This window comes from Phacochoerus africanus, chromosome 1, assembly GCF_016906955.1.
Source record: "Phacochoerus africanus isolate WHEZ1 chromosome 1, ROS_Pafr_v1, whole genome shotgun sequence".
NCBI classification, from domain to species: Eukaryota; Metazoa; Chordata; class Mammalia; order Artiodactyla; family Suidae; genus Phacochoerus; species Phacochoerus africanus.
In genome coordinates this window covers 16,123,345-16,140,658 of record NC_062544.1, presented here as the reverse complement: position 1 = coordinate 16,140,658, position 17,314 = coordinate 16,123,345, and positions in this window count along the sequence as shown.

Genomic DNA, 17,314 nt, shown 5'->3' with positions numbered 1-17,314 from the left:
GCATTTGCTGGTCGGTTCCCCTCACCACAGGTAGAAAGCCTTAACCTAGCTCAGCCAAGCCCTGGGGCCAACCGGCCTGATAGGGATCCTTCAGGTTCAGAGAGTAAAAGATTCCATCTTATTTATTCTACCCTCATGATGGAAAGAGCCCAAAAAATGTCCTTGTGCTTACTAAGCCATTTCCCAGCCAAAGTCAGCCAGAGAATGTTAATTATCTCATCCTTTTTTTTTTCCCCTCCACAATGAATTATTGACTTCCAGTGCACGCTATCTTTAATTGTGAGGTATTCCAGAATGAGCAGGTTATCAAAAATGTTCAGAGTGGAGAAAGCTTTGGTTCAGCCCTGGGAGGCTAAGGTGGAGAAATTTATCCTTATTTATTTACATGGTAATAGGATGAGATTTTGCCAGCTTGCTAATGGGTTTTTAAAGAGAAATAGGCTTCCTGTGGCCTAGTTAGAACGATTGGTTGCCCTGCCACCAAGTAAAACACCAAATCAAGAAGGCAGTGGCTTCCTTTTTCTAGAATAGTATTCATTTCAGGGGACTATCTGCATTATTTGCATAGGAGAGGGATTTGTAACTTAACGGTGAGGCGGCACGGTGGTACAGGGACTGTAGTCGCTGTGTGCTAAAAATGCAACAACCAAATTCTTTGGCCTCAGATGGTACATTTAATCACCCCTAAACCTCTGTTTTTCTATCAGTCATATGGGAATGGTTATGCTTTGCCCTAAACCAACTTAGCAAGTTTGTTGTTTAGCAAGATAAAAAAGTTGGTTTTGGAGTTCCCGTCGTGGTGCAGTGGTTAACGAATCTGACTAGGAACCATGAGGTTTTGGGTTCGATCCCTGCCCTTGCTCAGTGGGTTAAGGATCCGGCGTAGCCATGATCTGTGGTGTAGGTTGCAGATGCGGCTCGGATCCCAAGTTACTGTGGCTCTGGTGTAGGCTGGTGGCTACAGCTCTGACTAGACCCCTAGTCTGGGAACCTCCATATACTGTGAGAGCGGCCCAAGAAATTGCAAAAAGACAAAAAGACAAAAAAAATTGGTTTTAAGAGTGCTTAATGATTGTGAGTATTCTGTATCTCTAAGCAGCTCACATGCTTTTCCAGAACACAAGAGACAGGTCCTAATCACATTTAAAAATAAACAGCTTTTTCTAAGTGCTTGGCCAATTACTCCAAATAATGTACAATCCAGAGGCTGCTGGGGGGTGGGAGGTGTAAGTCACATGATGAATATATTAGATTGTGTAGCAGCCAGAGATGGGCTAGTGTTTCATTCCAAAATCAGGGAAGAACCATCCAGGCCCATAGATAGCCCCAAATCTCTCTCATGGCAGCCATTGTTTTCTCCTCCCTAGAGATACCCAGAAACCTCTCTGGGTTCTTCCTACTTTGTTTTCTTTACTGTTCTGGACTTGTAAATGATTCAATAAATGTTTGTTGAGCACCTCCCACTAGAATGGGGATTCCCCGAGGGCATGGAATTTGTCCATTTTGTTCACTGCAGTGTCCCTAGCACCTGAAGGGAGTACCTGGCATATATTAGGTGCTCAATAAATAATGTCAAATGTGGAGTTCCCACTGTGGTACAATGGAATCAGTGGTGTCTCTGGAGCTCCAGGACACAGGTTCGAACCCCAACCTGGCACAGTGGATTAAAGACCTGGTGTTGCCTCAGCTGTAGTATAGGTCACCACTGCAGTTCAGATATGATCCCTGGCCCAGGAACTTCATATGCCCCCAGGGTGGTCAAAAAGAAAAAAAAATAATGTTGAATGTTTGTAAGGGTATTTGATAAGTAAATAGAACAGTGCACCATACATAGAAGACAGGTACATCACCTTTAGCCACTTTTTCTTCCTGGTCAGAAAGCTCTGTCCCACTTAGACCTGTAGAGGCTAAGTTCTCCTGTTCCATTTGAATAAATCCCAGCTTCATCAACTCTGTGCTCATACCAAACATGACTTTTCCTCAAGGTCTCATGCAAGTCCCATCTCCTCTTCAAATCTTCCTCCAACTTCCTTCTCTAGGCCACGGGGATCACTCCCTCCTCTGATCTCTTCTGATTCTTATCTCTTACATGGGCCTTATTACTGAATGCTTTGTGACATCACCTGCTATGCCATTTCATCTTTTGATATATAGGTTCTTCATCTATGTATGTATGTATATTTGTATGAATGTATGTATGTATGTATGTATCTACCTACCTACGTACCTATCCTTCTTCTAACCAAGACTTAAAAGCTACGAATCTTAGAATTTTAGGAAGAGGTGGGATCTTAGTGATCCTTTTCTTCAGTTTTACACAGCAAGGCACTTTCGGCAAGCTCCTTGAGGCACAGGGCTTTATACTAAATTTCTTTAACCCTCTTACTAATTTATTCAGCATTTGCTGAATGTTGCTGTGTGCTAAGTCGTGCATCAGATACTGTGCTATGATGTGAACATGGCATAGTTTGAACTCAGCCTCTGACATGTTGGAGCTTTTGTACACAATAGAAGATGAATAAATTTTCACTAAGGGAGTGAATAAATGAATACATGTTCCCAGGCAATATGAGCTTGATTTTGGTAAGGTGACTTACAAATAATGAGGCTGCGTTTATATATAGGATATCAGTATTTTTAGAAGAGTAAATACTACTCCAGGAAGATTTGAGGTGGATTAAGGTGTGGAGGGTACTTGAATGATATGGAGAAGTCATGAATTAAGATTCCCAAGAGGGCCAAAAGAGGAAGTTGAACTAGCCTCCCCATGGAGACTCATCAAAGCTTGGGGATGAGTGAGTGTGGGGTGTATGGTGGTCACTATTGGCGTACAGGTGAATCAGCTCTTGATGTTAATAAGGTGAAGAATGCTACATTCTGGCATCTAAGATCTATTTGAGAAGACCCTGAGATCCACTAGGAGGTTCTAACCTTTTCACTGGGGACCCCTTCTCTAGAGGACAGAATTCTCTTACTGTCTTGCAAGTGATTGCTTATGGGAAACAGTTTTATGCTTGGCAATAGCACACGCTGTCAAGTTCATTTATTTCACTTCCAGCTTTCTTCCCAAGGGGGACGTTGTACTGCCAAGTGACTCTGCCTATGTGCCAGGCTCCAATGGCTTCCAGCACCTGGGGGTCTGATTTCCAGTGATGCTATACTCTATCACTCAGCCTGAGAACATCTTAATTTAGTACAAACTGTGACTGCCAAGGCTGAAATCAGCTAAGGGCAGAGTTGTCCATAGTGGTCACTGCTACTTGCAAATGTGGTCAATATCCAAATCTTGGTGCCTTAGATCCTACTACCCATTTGCAGTTGTTTCTCATTCCAACACTGTATCATCATCACCACCCACCACCATCATCATTATCTTCATCATCATCGATCACCATTACAGATTAAGCCCCATCAGATAGGTCTGTAATTATCCCATAATAGGGGCAATTTTCTGGGTGAAGAAACTCTAATCAACAAAATCTGCTTCACCCTATCACACCCTATCACACAAAATGTTTGTCAGCCAAGAAGCTGCTTCCATTCTACCAGAATCAAAGTAGGAACCACAATTATGAGAACCATGTTATAAAAGTGGCAGGTGCAGAAATGAAATATGGGGGAAAAGGGAAGATTTAGCAAAAGAACCTGAGCTAAGAATCAGAAGTCCTGAGCCCTAATCTAAGGATTTTAATTTGGAGACTCCTAGTGATAGTGACAGTATCTCAGCTTCTTTGGGTTAAAGTCAATGTGTCTATCTACTGAGATCAATAATTCCAACTCTGTTCTACTTCAGAAAATTGTGGTAGAAATTGAGCAAGTTAATGGATGGGTAAGTTTAGGAAGAACAAGTTAAAGGGGATAGTGTGAGACCTTCTTTTTTTCCATTTTTTTTAATTACTCAAATGAATTTATCACATCTGTAGTTGTATAATGATCATCACAATCCGATTTCACAGGATTTCCATCCCACAGCCCAGGCACACCCCCCCACCCCCCAAACTGTCTCCTCCAGTGACCATAAGTTTTCCGTGTCTGTGAGTCAGCATCTGTTTTGCAAAGAAGTTCAGTCTGTCCTTTTTTCAGATTCCACATGTCAGTGAAAGCATTGGATGTTGGTGTCTCATTGTATGGCTGACTTCACTTAGCATGATCGTTTCTAGTGTGAGACCTTCTAAGTGAAGCCTGCTAGATGTTATTGTCAAGATGTTATGCTTAAGTGAGGCTAAGGATTTTAACACTAATGACTCTTGGTTATAAATGACAGAAACTCAACTCACAATGGATTGATCAAGAAAAGGGGCTTGATTGGTATACATAACTGAAAAGTCCAAGGCTGTAACTTACTTTAGACACAGCTGGACTCAGCAACCCTCTTCTGTGTGGTGCCTTCATTTTTAGGCTTTGCATGCTGACAAGGGAGCTGGAGCAAGTCAAATATCTCAAAGTTAAGCCTGGTGGGGAAGTGTGAATACCTCTTTCTTCTTGGCCTTACAAGCAATGTTCCTCAATTAATTTTAAGAGAATCTAACTAGTTTGGTGTGGGTCGCATGGCTATCCCAAAATAATCACTGTGGCAAAGGAATGGAACTGCCTTAGACATAGGTGTTGGGACTCAAGTTTTATCATTGGAGTAAGAAGCAGTGATTCATCCATATGTATCACCATGTGAAAATTGCGGAAATATAGTGGTGTTGGGTGGTCAAAACATTTCAGATATTCACCCAGATGACTAACCAATCAGGAACTCATTAGAGGAGAAAAAATAAAAATCAGTCATGATTACCAATAAAAAATAATCTATTAAAACTAAAATCTCCTTATTATCTTACTATTCCTGACAAGTAATGTATTTGCATCTCACAGATTTGTGCTGGGTATTTCACATTTTACATTTTCTAGAAAGGATACAACTCACTGAATCTTTTCTTCTAATGCCAGGAATGCCCAAGGCCATAGCAAATAACTTCATGCTATCTTCATCATTATAATTCAAAGCACCCATTTGGCAATTAACCAGGCAGAGATTATGATGTAGTTTGCATTATTATTTGTATTGTTATTTTAAATTCACATACTTAAAAAAAAACTTTTAATGAGTTGTGGCTTGTCTTCCCATCCGGAGAGTTATTTCCTTGAAAGCAGAGACTACACTTCATGCTTCTTTGCTTAATACTGTATGCTCAAAAAAAGTGGTTTTCTTTAAATTAAATATTCTAATTAAAGCTATAAAGTCTAATAAACAAAAACACCATGTAAAGGAAATGTTCATACCATTAGAGTTTTAGGCAAAGAAGCTCATTTTCATGTTAAAAGTATAGCCATGAAAACTTACTTGGTGACTATAGAATGGGATGGTAGTTATTCAAATACCCTTGATAAGATGGCAAAATTATGACATAAGTATTACTCATTTTTCCAGGTCCATAGCAGCCAAAACTAATCAATCATGCTACTCTTTATATCTGGATGTGGCTTTAGAATCTGGATGTGACTTTAGCACTTTAGGAAGGCATTACTAATTGATTAAGGTGTTGGCCCCAAAATGAAACGTGTTTGTCTTCCTGCAAGTCCTGTTTTATGCTTTGGGTGGTTGCCTTCTTTGCCCAAATTAGAAGCTAAAGGGTATACACGTGAAGCTAGATGGGATGAAAGAAACATTTGCTCTGTTAGCCAGAATAATCAATCCAACTCAGCAATCTGGGGTGACAGAGGACAGAGCCAAAACACCCTCAGAGTTGACATTAAGCTATATATTCTTTATTACCATGTAACTCTGAGTACTATGATAAAGTGACTTGTAGTCTCTAGTAGACCAAATTCTCTTTGATGTTTAAGAATCAGATAAGATGCATTCATTCATGTGAGCTTGTCTTAGAAAACTCACTGACAAATCTGAAGTAGAAATTTCCATGTGCTGCATTATCCAGGGAAACTCCTTTGGAAGGAATAAGCCGGCTTTTATGAATTGGTCTTTTTAGGGTGTGTAAAACCTTTCTAGGGATATGACATATGTATGCAGGGGAGGAGAGGTAGGACTATTGTGGCAGAGAGGATGGTAACATATTTTTGGAATATTTGCAAAAGCAATACATCAGTATGACAAATGAATTATAGTTTGTGATTGGAATAATGAGTCATCTATTGTGGCTATAGTTAGTGATTGGAATAATGAGTCATCCATTGTGGATATAGGGGTCATGAACAGATGTGTCAAGAGATAAAGCTAAAAGAATAGAATGGGATCTTATTTTGAAGAGACTTGAATATCATATTAACGAGTTGGATTTATCTTACGAACAATAGGAACCAATCATATTAAGTAGGAGAGGGGATAGATTGGAAATTAGTGGATGGGTTGGCTGCACTGCAGAGTATGGCCAGGAGGGGTTGCAAGACCAAGGAGATGGGAAGGAATAAGCCACTATACCCATCCAGATAAGCAATGATAAGAATCTGAGCCAGGACAGTGATCACGGTGTAGGAAGGAGGAAACAGAATAAAGAAAGACATTAAGTTCATGAGACTGCCTAAAGGGCAAGGTAGGAATCAATGAACTTGTTGAGATATCTGGGCTGGATGATGCTTTAAACTGAGATAGAAAACACATGAGGAGGGCTGTTTTCAGGAAGGAGCTAGTGTAACTTAAGGTATGTGAGGTTAAGATTTTAATGGGACATCCAAGTAGAGTGTCCAGTCATTAGGTGTGACAATTTAGGGCTTGCAAGGCACAATGAAACTGGCAGTAGATATTTGGAAATCAGCATAAATGAGATGAAACCATGAGAGTAAATAAGATCATATAGAATGAGAAGATTGTTGAACTGTAACCCTGGAAACACCAACATTTGTGAGGATAGAAAGAGGAGTAGTTACAGAAGCAGGAAGAGAAAAATAATTGTCTTGAGACTATAGAAGATTCCAAGGAAGAAGGAACTGCCATTGAGGTCATATTAGAAGAAGGGAAAGTTGCTGGAATTGTTGGATTTAGTAATAAAAATACACAACACTCAGTTAAACTTGCATTTCAGATAAATTACATATGTATATATGCCCCAATAGTGCATATAACTAGGGGTTTTATATTTTATCTGTCAACCTTATAAGTTGACTAAGGATGACTGGAAATCATTGGCTTTGGCAATCAGGAAGCTGTTGATGTGCTGTGCATGGGCAGAACCTGAAAGCTATGAGATTTGTAATAAGGAAACAAAGATGGTGAGGAAGTGAGGGTGGTAAGGAAGCAATATTAGGGAGGGAGTCAATTCTGTGGAGGATTTTGATGCCCAAGAAAGGTGCAAAATAGAAAAGTGGTTTGATAAGATGAGAAAATCAGGGAAGATTTTTGTTTGTTTTGTTTTAGAAAAAGAGGAAAACTTCCATGTGTGTAGGCTGGTGGGAAAAAAATAAAGAGTGGAAAATGAATGAAAGAAATAAAAAAAGAGGAGATAATTGCTGGAGTGAGATTCCAAAGGAGATTTAAGAGAATAGTGGAGAGGTCAGCTTTGGACAGCAGATAGAACAGCTTTCCCATGAGCTGAGAGTCAAGGAGGAAGGATAAACTGTTTTATAAATAAATGTGGGAATATAGCAGAGAAGGTAAAGAAGTTCATGCATGGTGATCTTTTCCTTTGTGATCTAGGAAGGTTTATCATTTGCTGAGAGCTGATGGAAGGGCTTCTGTGAGCGCAGGAGTTTGCATTTAAGGAAAATAGAAGAAAATGCTTTGAGTGTTGGAGAGGGAGAGGGCTTAAAAGCATGGGTCTGAAAAATCAGTATCTGCTGGTGAGGTTAACACAGACTAGAGTGGATAGACAGGAATGTGTGATGAATAAAAGGGCACAAAATTTGGAGCTAGAAAGGACTGGTTATGGGTCCCAGCTTTATCTGTGTTTAGGAGCTTTTACAAGGTCATGGTGCATCACCTACAGCCCCCAAGTCTCAAAAACATTTCCTTATTTCTTATGTTACATAGTAGCAGCTGCAGGTCAGTTGTTATAGCTCTTTTCCAGGTAATGGCACGGTTTAAGTCCACTTTATATTCCAGGACTTGTGTTAGCAGGAAAGCAGCTATTGGAGCATAACTCCTCATGGCAGAGGACACAGGAACAAGAAATCAAACTGAACCAAGCAATCACATTTAAATTTTTTCTCAGATGATTTATGTCACGTTTGCTCATTTTCCCTTGGCCAGAGCAAGTCAAATGGCCAAGCCCGACATGTATAGAGTCGCAAAATATACTCCAACATGGGGAGAGGGAAGTGAATATTTACAAATACTAATACAGCTACTATATCATCTAAAGATTTTGTAACTCTGGTCAAGTTACTTCAGCTTTCTGGACATTTTCCTTCTCCCCTCTCAGGCTCTAAAATCCTCTGTTCTATACTAAATAACCAAACAGCCTTTTACCCTCAAAGAACCCTCTGGCTTAAGAGGAAACTACAAGTTCACAAGTGGTTTCGTTTGGTTTATACCTCCTTGGCTCAGCCAATTACCAAGGGCAGAGGGAAGACTTGTTCAAATAAACCTAAGAAGTCTATAGGAAATACAGTGTGTGGTAGACCATCTTACCATCCATTAGCAACACTGTTTAAGCTTACAGAAAGGGTGATGCTTCATAGAGAAAGGCCAAGATATTCTCACTTCACCTGGAGTTTAGCCACCTTGAATAATAAGTTCTGTTGGTGAGAAGTGAAATCTGACAGCAAGTGAGGAAATAATTGAAGAGGAGGCATTGGAAATGCCCCAGGTCTTCCCAGGTGTCACCTGCTGTCTTGAAAATGTGTGAAAGCCTTGAAAAGGTGTCTGGCAGAGTCCTAGAAGCTACCTACCATATGTCACTGACTGTTTCACAGAGTGGAAGCCAGTAGCATGACTTATCAGTGTTCAGATGACCAATGATATCAGTTAGGATTGTGGGTGTCTACAAGGTACAGAGACCAGACCACCATGGCTTACATAAAACAGAAGTTTATTTTCCATCCTTTGGAAATAGATAGGTAACTGTTTCACCATAGTATAAATGTCATGGGAATTTCTGGTGTGCCTAAGTCTAAAAGACGGTTGGCATGAAAAATTTTACTCGTTGGCAGATTGAAATTTAAGCTTAAACCCAAGGACTTCACTGGTGCATTCCAACTTTAATGTATAGCTTAAGGGGGTTGACCAGATGCCCAATTTAAATGCCTAGCTTTAAAACCTAGCAGAGTTAATTAGTCAAATATCTAAGTACATACCACAGGTTCTATTCTGATTTGGGAATGCAAATAGTAGAATAAAACATAAGATTCAGCCCAAGTTTAAAGGAAAACAGATAACACACAGAGGAAAGAAATGATTACTTTCAGGGAAAATCTGGTAAAAAAAAATTTCCAACTTTTCTTCCATCTTTAACCAAGTCTCTATTATTTTTAGTGTAAAAATCCATCACACACACTTATCTCTCCGGTTAATCTAGTTTTGACACAGCAGTTGAAGGGATTTTAATAAACATTAATCAGATATCTCTTCTATGCTTAAATCCTTCCAATACTTCAACTGTATTTAGAGCAAAATCCAAAGTCCTTACTCGGGCATAGTTGGTAGGCCAGCTGTTGTTCCTCTATAGTCTTATCCAGCAGTACTGAACTCTGAGTCTCTCTGTTCTTGCCACACTGTTCACAAGGTTAGTTCCTGCCTCAGGGCCTTTGCATTTATGAAACCCTTCACCCAGATTGCTCTTTCTGTAGAGGAGAGGGTCGAATCATTTCAATGCAAATGTCACTTCCTAGAGATCTTTTTCCCCATGACCTTATCTGAAACAGCCCTTGATCCTCCTATTCATTCTATTCCATTATTCTATTAAAAATTATCATTATTTCTACCTTACTGTGTTTTATTTATTTGTTTTGTGGGTTTGCTATGCTCAGTAGGCTATAAAGTTGCTGAAGGTAGAGCCTGGCGCATGTATACATTTAGTAAGAATGTGCTAAATTATCTCATAATCAAGTGTTTCAGGCTCTAATCATTCGGAACAGAGGGATATTGTCATGAACCCAGAATCAAGGAATTCTTCATCGCGGAAAAGCGAATGGGTTGGACTTGAAACAGAGAAGGATTTGGATTGGGGGTACCCCAGGTAAAGCGTGGGTGAGGTTTGTGTGGAGCAGAGGCATGGCTTTAGTCCGTAGTGATGCCATTTCTGAAAATGACAGCAAATAGCACCCACATCTCTGTCCCTGGCAGATGAGAGAGACCAACCTTCCTTAAGAAAATATGATCAAGGGCAGGGAAACAAAATACTCTGATGACTTCATCAAAAGAAAACATGTGACTCTTGCATATACCAAAATAAATTCCCAGACCAAGGGGGTGTGGCTGAGGGACAGTGCCCCAGCTAAAGAGAAAATGCAGGACCTTCCAAGACATTTTTTGAAAAATGGTCTTTGGATAAAATTGCAACTTAAAAATAACCTCTGTTGGGTGTGGAGAGAACAACTCAAATATTGAGGCCAGAAATCCAGAGTGAGGGCCAAATTTGGGCTAAGAAAATGCTAGATTCTTGAGATCTTTGGAAAGCAATTTCCCTTCCCCCATTTATTTACAACAAAATTTCTTAGAAACAAATATGAGAAAATTGATAATTTGTGATTTTTAAAGTGTCAAACCAGTATGTTAATAAATAGATCATCTTCCAGTACAATGAGGATAAGAAAAAAACCTGAGAAAAGACAAATCCATGATCCAAGATAAACAAACATGACACCACTGGAGAACAAGATGGATCTAGAGTAAGGTCAAGTAGAACAGTTCTGACCTTGGTATAGGGGTATAAGGCAGTCAAATACAGCAGATATTGAGACCTGTCATGAGAAGCAGGCACATTTGGGGGAGAATTCAGCCCTGCCACTCATTAAATCACCTCGCCACAAAATCCTTGGTGATTAAATGAGGTACTTCATAAATGTTGCCTCACAGGGTACCTGAATATTAGTTAGAAGGCTTTAAAAATCTTGGAATTCCATTTCTTTTCTTTTCTTCTTCTTCTTTTTTTTTTTGTCTTTTGTCATTTTAGGGCTGCTCCTGCAGCATATGGAGGTTCCCAGGCCAGGGGTCTAATCAGAGCTACTGCTGCTGGCCTACACCACAGACACAGCAACATCAGAAACAAGCTGCGTCTGCAACCTACACCTCGGCTCACGGCAATGCTGGATCCTTAACCCACTGAGTGAGTCCAGGGATTGAACCCACAACCTCATGGTTCCTAGTCATATTCGTTTCCGCTGCACCATGATGGGAACTCCTTGGAATTCTACTTCTGTCCCTTTTCTTGAGAGGCTTGAGGAAACTTCAGAATTATGATGTATAAGATATGACAAGATTTTAGCTTTCCACGTTAGGGAGTATAATGCTTCCCTTTTGCCAAAATAAAGAGGTGGAAACAAATGGGACCTAATCAAACTTAAAAGTTTCTGCACAGCAAAGGAAACCCTAAACAAAATGAAAAGACAACCCATAGAATGGGAGAAAATCTTTGCAAATGAAGCCACTGACAAGGGATTAATCTCCAAAATTTATAAACACCTTCTGCAGCTCCATACCAAAAAACAAACGACCCCATCAAAAAATGGGCAGAAGATCTAAACAGACAGTTCTCCAAAGAAGACATACAGATGGCCAAAAAACACATGAAAAGATGTTCAACATCACTCATTATTAGAGGGATGCAAATCAAAACCATGATGAGGTACCACCTTACACCAGCCAGAATGGCCATCATCAAAAAGTCTACAAACAGTAAGTGCTGGAGAGGGTGTGGAGAAAAAGGAACCCTAGTACACTGCTGGTGGGATTGTAAATTGGTGCAATCACTGTGGAAAACAGTATGGAGATTCCTCAGAAAACTAAACATAGAACTACCATTTGATCCAGCAATCCCACTCCTGGGCATCTATCCAGAGAAAACCATGACTTGCAAAGACACATGTACTTCAGTGTTCATTGCAGCACTGTTTGCAATAGCCAAGACATGGGAACCACCTAAATGTCCACAACAGAGGAGTGGATCCCGAAGATGTGGTACATATACACAATGGAATATTACTCAGCCATTGAAATGAACAAAATACCGGCATTTTTAGCAACACAGATGGACCTAGAAATTATCATGCTAAGTGAAGTCAGCCATACAATGAGACACCAACATCCAATGCTTTCACTGACATGTGGAATCTGAAAAAAGGACAGACTGAACTTCTTTGCAGAACAGATGCTGACTCACAGACCTGGAAAAACTTACGGTCACTGGAGGAGACAGTTTGGGGGGTGGGGGGATATGCTTGGGTTATGGGATGGAAATCCTGTGAAACTGGATTGTGATGATCATTATACAACTACAGATGTGATAAATTCATTTGAGTAATAAATAAAATAAGGCAAAAATTAAAAAAAAGAGTGGGTTTACTGCATTAAAAAGGTTGAAAACTCATCATTTTGCATATAGCCACATCCCAGATGACTTTGGTCTCTTCAAAGATTCCTTAGCTGCCTGAACTCATGGAGACTGCTGCTCCTTTTGTGTGTGTTCCACTTGTTTGTCTCTTGGTTTAGAAAGACATGGGTTAAGGTGGAGGTTTGTCATTAGAATTTCAGGTTCATGCTTATCTACTTAAAGTTACGACTCCTCCATAATCACAGGGGGTGATTAAAATGGATGGTGTTGGGGAAAAGAACTTCAGAATCAGTGAAATGTTATGGGATTACAAATCATTATCCTTCGTCACATGTTAGTTATGTATGCATTTTATTAGGCATTTATATAAAATTTAATAATCTATGAGTGCATCTGTCTAGTCTCCCTGCAGTAGGTTAGTTTCATTCATTTCTTTATCCCTCCTATATCTACATCCTTTGCTATGTACCCTGGTAGTGCCCTCCAGCTTTGACTCTAGATTTGATTATGTGACTTGCTTTAGCCATTAGGATGTTAGCACATGTGACATAAACAGAGCCTTGAAAAGCACTTGCTCCTCTGCCTTCACCATGAGAGTGTGCCTGGGCTACCCTGCTGGAGGAGAGCCAAGTTGGCCAGCCATCCACTCCAGGTGAGGCCAGCCAGTTGTCAGTCAACCCCCTCAGACGTGTGAGCCTAAACCAGAACTGCCAGTGGACTCCAGTCTAAACTTCCAACTTGCATATTTCTAAGCTAAATAAATGCTCACTGTTTTAAGCCACTAACTTTTCTATTGGTTTGTTCCACCTCTTTATTTTATTTTATTTTATTTTATTTATTACTCAAATGAATTTATCACATCTGTAGTTGTATAATGATCATCACAATCCAGTTTCACAGGATTTCCATCCCATAACCCAAGCATATCCCCTCACCCCCCAAACTGTCTCCTCCAGTGACCGTAAGTTTTTCTAGGTCTGTGAGTCAGCATCTGTTCTGCAAAGAAGTTCAGTCTGTCCTTTTTTCAGATTCCACATGTCAGTGAAAGCATTGGATGTTGGTGTCTCATTGTATGGCTGACTTCACTTAGCATGATCGTTTCTAGGTCCATCCATGTTGCTAAAAATGCTTTAATCCATTTTGAGTTTATTTTTGTGTATGGTGTTGGGGAGTGTTCTAATTTCATTCTTTTACATGTGGCTGTCCAGTTTTCACAGCACCACTTGTTGAACAAGCTGTCCTTTCTTCATTGTATATTCTTCCCTCCTTTGTCATAGATTAGTTGGCTGCAGGTAAACCCCACTCTTTTTGAACAAATTTTTATGAAGAAATTATCAACTCTATAAACCAATAAAAGAGCTACTTTATTAGCATACACTTAACTTTTAGGTTCAAAAAACCTATTATCAAATCAATATATAAGAACAATGAGGTCGTTTTGGGAACCACAGGGGGCTGAAATTAGGGACTGAGATTAAAGGGAGACAGTGCAGTCTTGGGGTATTTTTTTCAGCCTCCCCAGGAAAGTGGAATTCTGTTGTTTTGCTACCCAGTCCCTATTCCCCATTTCCCATCTCCCACTTTGGATTAAGTGGCTCTGAAGTGGCTGCTCCCACTATTGGCTACAAAGGTGGGCCTGGGAGGCAGGGCCAAAGAGTGCTGGAAATGGAAGATTTTTTTGCACACAGAAAGAGCATCAGTCTGGAGTTGCTGGCGACTGTTGCACATAGACGACCCAGGGGAAAGCTCTGCCAAGAGAAGGTGTCTGGATCTAGTTGGAACTTAATCCAGCCTGATCCCTGGAGTTGTCTTTTATATAAACCAGTTATATCCCTTTTGTCTTTCAGGCCAGTTTGACTTGAGTTTATGTCTCTTGCAACCAAAACTGACCATTATCCAGAATTAAGGAAATCTTATTCAAACAGACAAATCATTGCAAGTGATCATAGTGGGTTTTTTTTTTTTAATCCCCTACCCTTATCTTGCCCTTCCCTCCTTCCCTTTCCCCACTGGTAACCACTGGTTTGTTCTCTATGTCTGTGAGTGTGCTTTTTTTTCCCTTTCATTCACTAGTTTGTTGTATTTTTTAGATTCCACTTATAAATGATAATAGTTGTGAAAGTGGTTTATGTTGCAATGTCAGGAAATACTTTCAAAAAACAAAAAAAAAGGGAGACGCTTTACTCCAAATCTATATCTATTCACACATAAATGTTTAACCCCACAGGACAGCTTAATATATATGATAGATTTAAAGGTCTTAAGTTTAGTATAGCACATTTGAGGGGATGTTTGTTTATGACGGATTTTAAAGTTGATTATATGTCTTTAGAAATGAAATTTGACCAATTTTTTAAAGACTCAAGATGTCCTTTAGATCCTTTGAGTTCTCAGGATGTAGTTGAAAAACTATTGATAGAGCAGAAGAGAAAGGGCTTATGAGAATACTCTAGGCCTCTAACAGTTGTCTTTTAGCACCAGAATGAAACTAATAATGCCACCTGGGAAACATTAATTCACTGATAAGCCTCACTTAGCTGTTCTGATGGAAGCCAGAGCAGTTCTGTAATCATCCAGTGGATTGGATGGGGTGGGGGCATAACCCCTGGACATGCCTCCACCTTTCTCCATTTCCTTACCTTTCACATCCCGTCATAGGACAAGACACTCCTTCCTCCCCTATGAGGGCTTTTCTAGCAGCAAGAGCAAGTGACTAATGAGTGTGGCTCTGGCCCCAAACTCTGTGATCATCAAATAGCAGGTAAAAAGGACTGTTTAGGGATGGGAACAAACTCATAACTCATGTGATCATTCAGAAATGTCCAATAGTAACTGGGTTCTGGGAACTGGAAGAGAAAGTGCCATGCTGTTCTAAGCTTTGCTATATGATTAAGTCCTATTCTACCTGGACTTTGAGGCAGGTTACCCATCCTCCGCACCTTCCCAAGACTAGAATGCGCTCTTCTCTTTCTTCATATGGTCTCTCCATATTCTTCCATGGACATGGTTTAGCTTTTCTTTTCCTCCTGATCATTGGTCTTTCTCCTCATACTTAGCATCCTTATCCAGCCCAGATCTGCCTTCTTCCAGACCCCTGGATCCTTGCTTACTACTTTTTCTTTACCAAAACTTACTTCTCCTCTGTCTTATGCCCTCCAGGTCTTACTCTGTGAGGGAAGCTAGTTCAAATTGCTCTCATGGACATAATGACATTGATTAGCACACTAATCCTAAAGGGAGGTAAGACAGCTATGATAGTTTTTACCCCATTGTACAGATAAGGAAATTGAGATTTCGACTTAAAAGCCACAGAGCAAGGAAGTGACAGAGCTGACTCAAGTCCCAAGTGTTCTGATCTTTCCCTATGATTAGTAGAGATAACAAGACTCTAAGAACTTATAACCAGTTAATAGTCCATGCTTTCAGGACTACTTTTCATAGTGAAAACATGGTACTTTGTATACAGTTGGTAGTCAGTTTTTTTTGACTGATTCTAAAGATTGGACACACCCTTAACTCATTAATTCAGTCACCTAGCAGACTTTTATGGAACACTTATAATATTTTAGGCATTGTGATAAGCAGCAAGGAACCCAAAACCTAGCCCATCATTGCCAGGCTTAATGAGGCATTAATCTGGTGGAGGGGTGGGGATAAATGGGAGTGAATCCCTAAAAGGGGGAGAAATATGAGTAGAGCTCCCAGGAGAGAGGAGTAAATCCACTCTATTCCCCTGCTTCTAGGGAAGGCATTGGAGACAAGGACCCAGGGGAAGATTTCATGGAAAAGATAACTTGTGAGTTATATTTGGAAGGATTTGCTGGAAGCAGAAATGAAAATTTCTGGCAGAGGGCACAATTTGAAAAAAGGCATGGAGGTGTGAAAGCACACATGTGCTTTAGGGAAGCAAGCAACTCAGAAGGGCTACAACACAGTGTATATTAAGATGGAGGGTGTAGGGGTTGGCAGGAAATGAATCTTCATATGTGGAGTCTGAGTAAAAGGATAACTAAATGCCATGCTGAAAATATAAGACTTAACCTCTTAGGCAATGAGACTATTGCTCATGGTTTTCTTCTTAGAAGTAGAAAGTGGGCATGAATCTACCTGTGCTTTAAAAACCAGAAATTGTCCAGGCATCAATATGAAGGTTATATAAAACACATAGGAAGTGGGAAGGAGTTGTGTGCAAGGAGAGAGATAAAACATGCCCCAAGTCATGTATGTGGTTGCTTTCTTAGCCAACCAACCAGACAGCAAAGTAACCAAAGAGGTTGGAAGTGTGGTTAGATGTGCTGTTTGCATCAGACCAGAGGCTCTGCAATGCCATGCCTCCTACACACAAGGGAAACTCGTGTACCATCTGATTATTAGCTGGTCTTGTGCCTGACACCCATTTACAAACTCTTTGACAAATTGGGCTGGAACACTGAGCTCTGGCTCAAGGCTAAGGCTTTCCAGCTCACACGCAATAATTTTGCCTACTATTTATTGGGATCCAAATAGCGCCCTCAAGTGAGACCCATCAGATAACTCTTTGCTCTTGGAAAAAGATGGGTGCGGAGGTGCTAGGAGAAAAAGACTACAACGTTCTCTTCCCCTCCTCTCCCAACACAACACCAGGGTTCTAAAAAGGTTTGATTTTTTTTTTAATTTTTGCAAAATATAGCTGGAAGAGGTATTTGTAAGAACAGAAACAAAACTTCTGTGTTGTACAAGCTTTTCTCTCTCTTTTAATATAAAGATACAAAAATTCCTCTCCATTAATGTGAATGTCCAAAAAAATGAGAAATTGCTTCCTTGAAGCAAATGTTATTTTGAGGGTTCCTGAAGAATGTGAGATGAAATAAATATAAAATGATGATAACCCATGCTGTTAACTC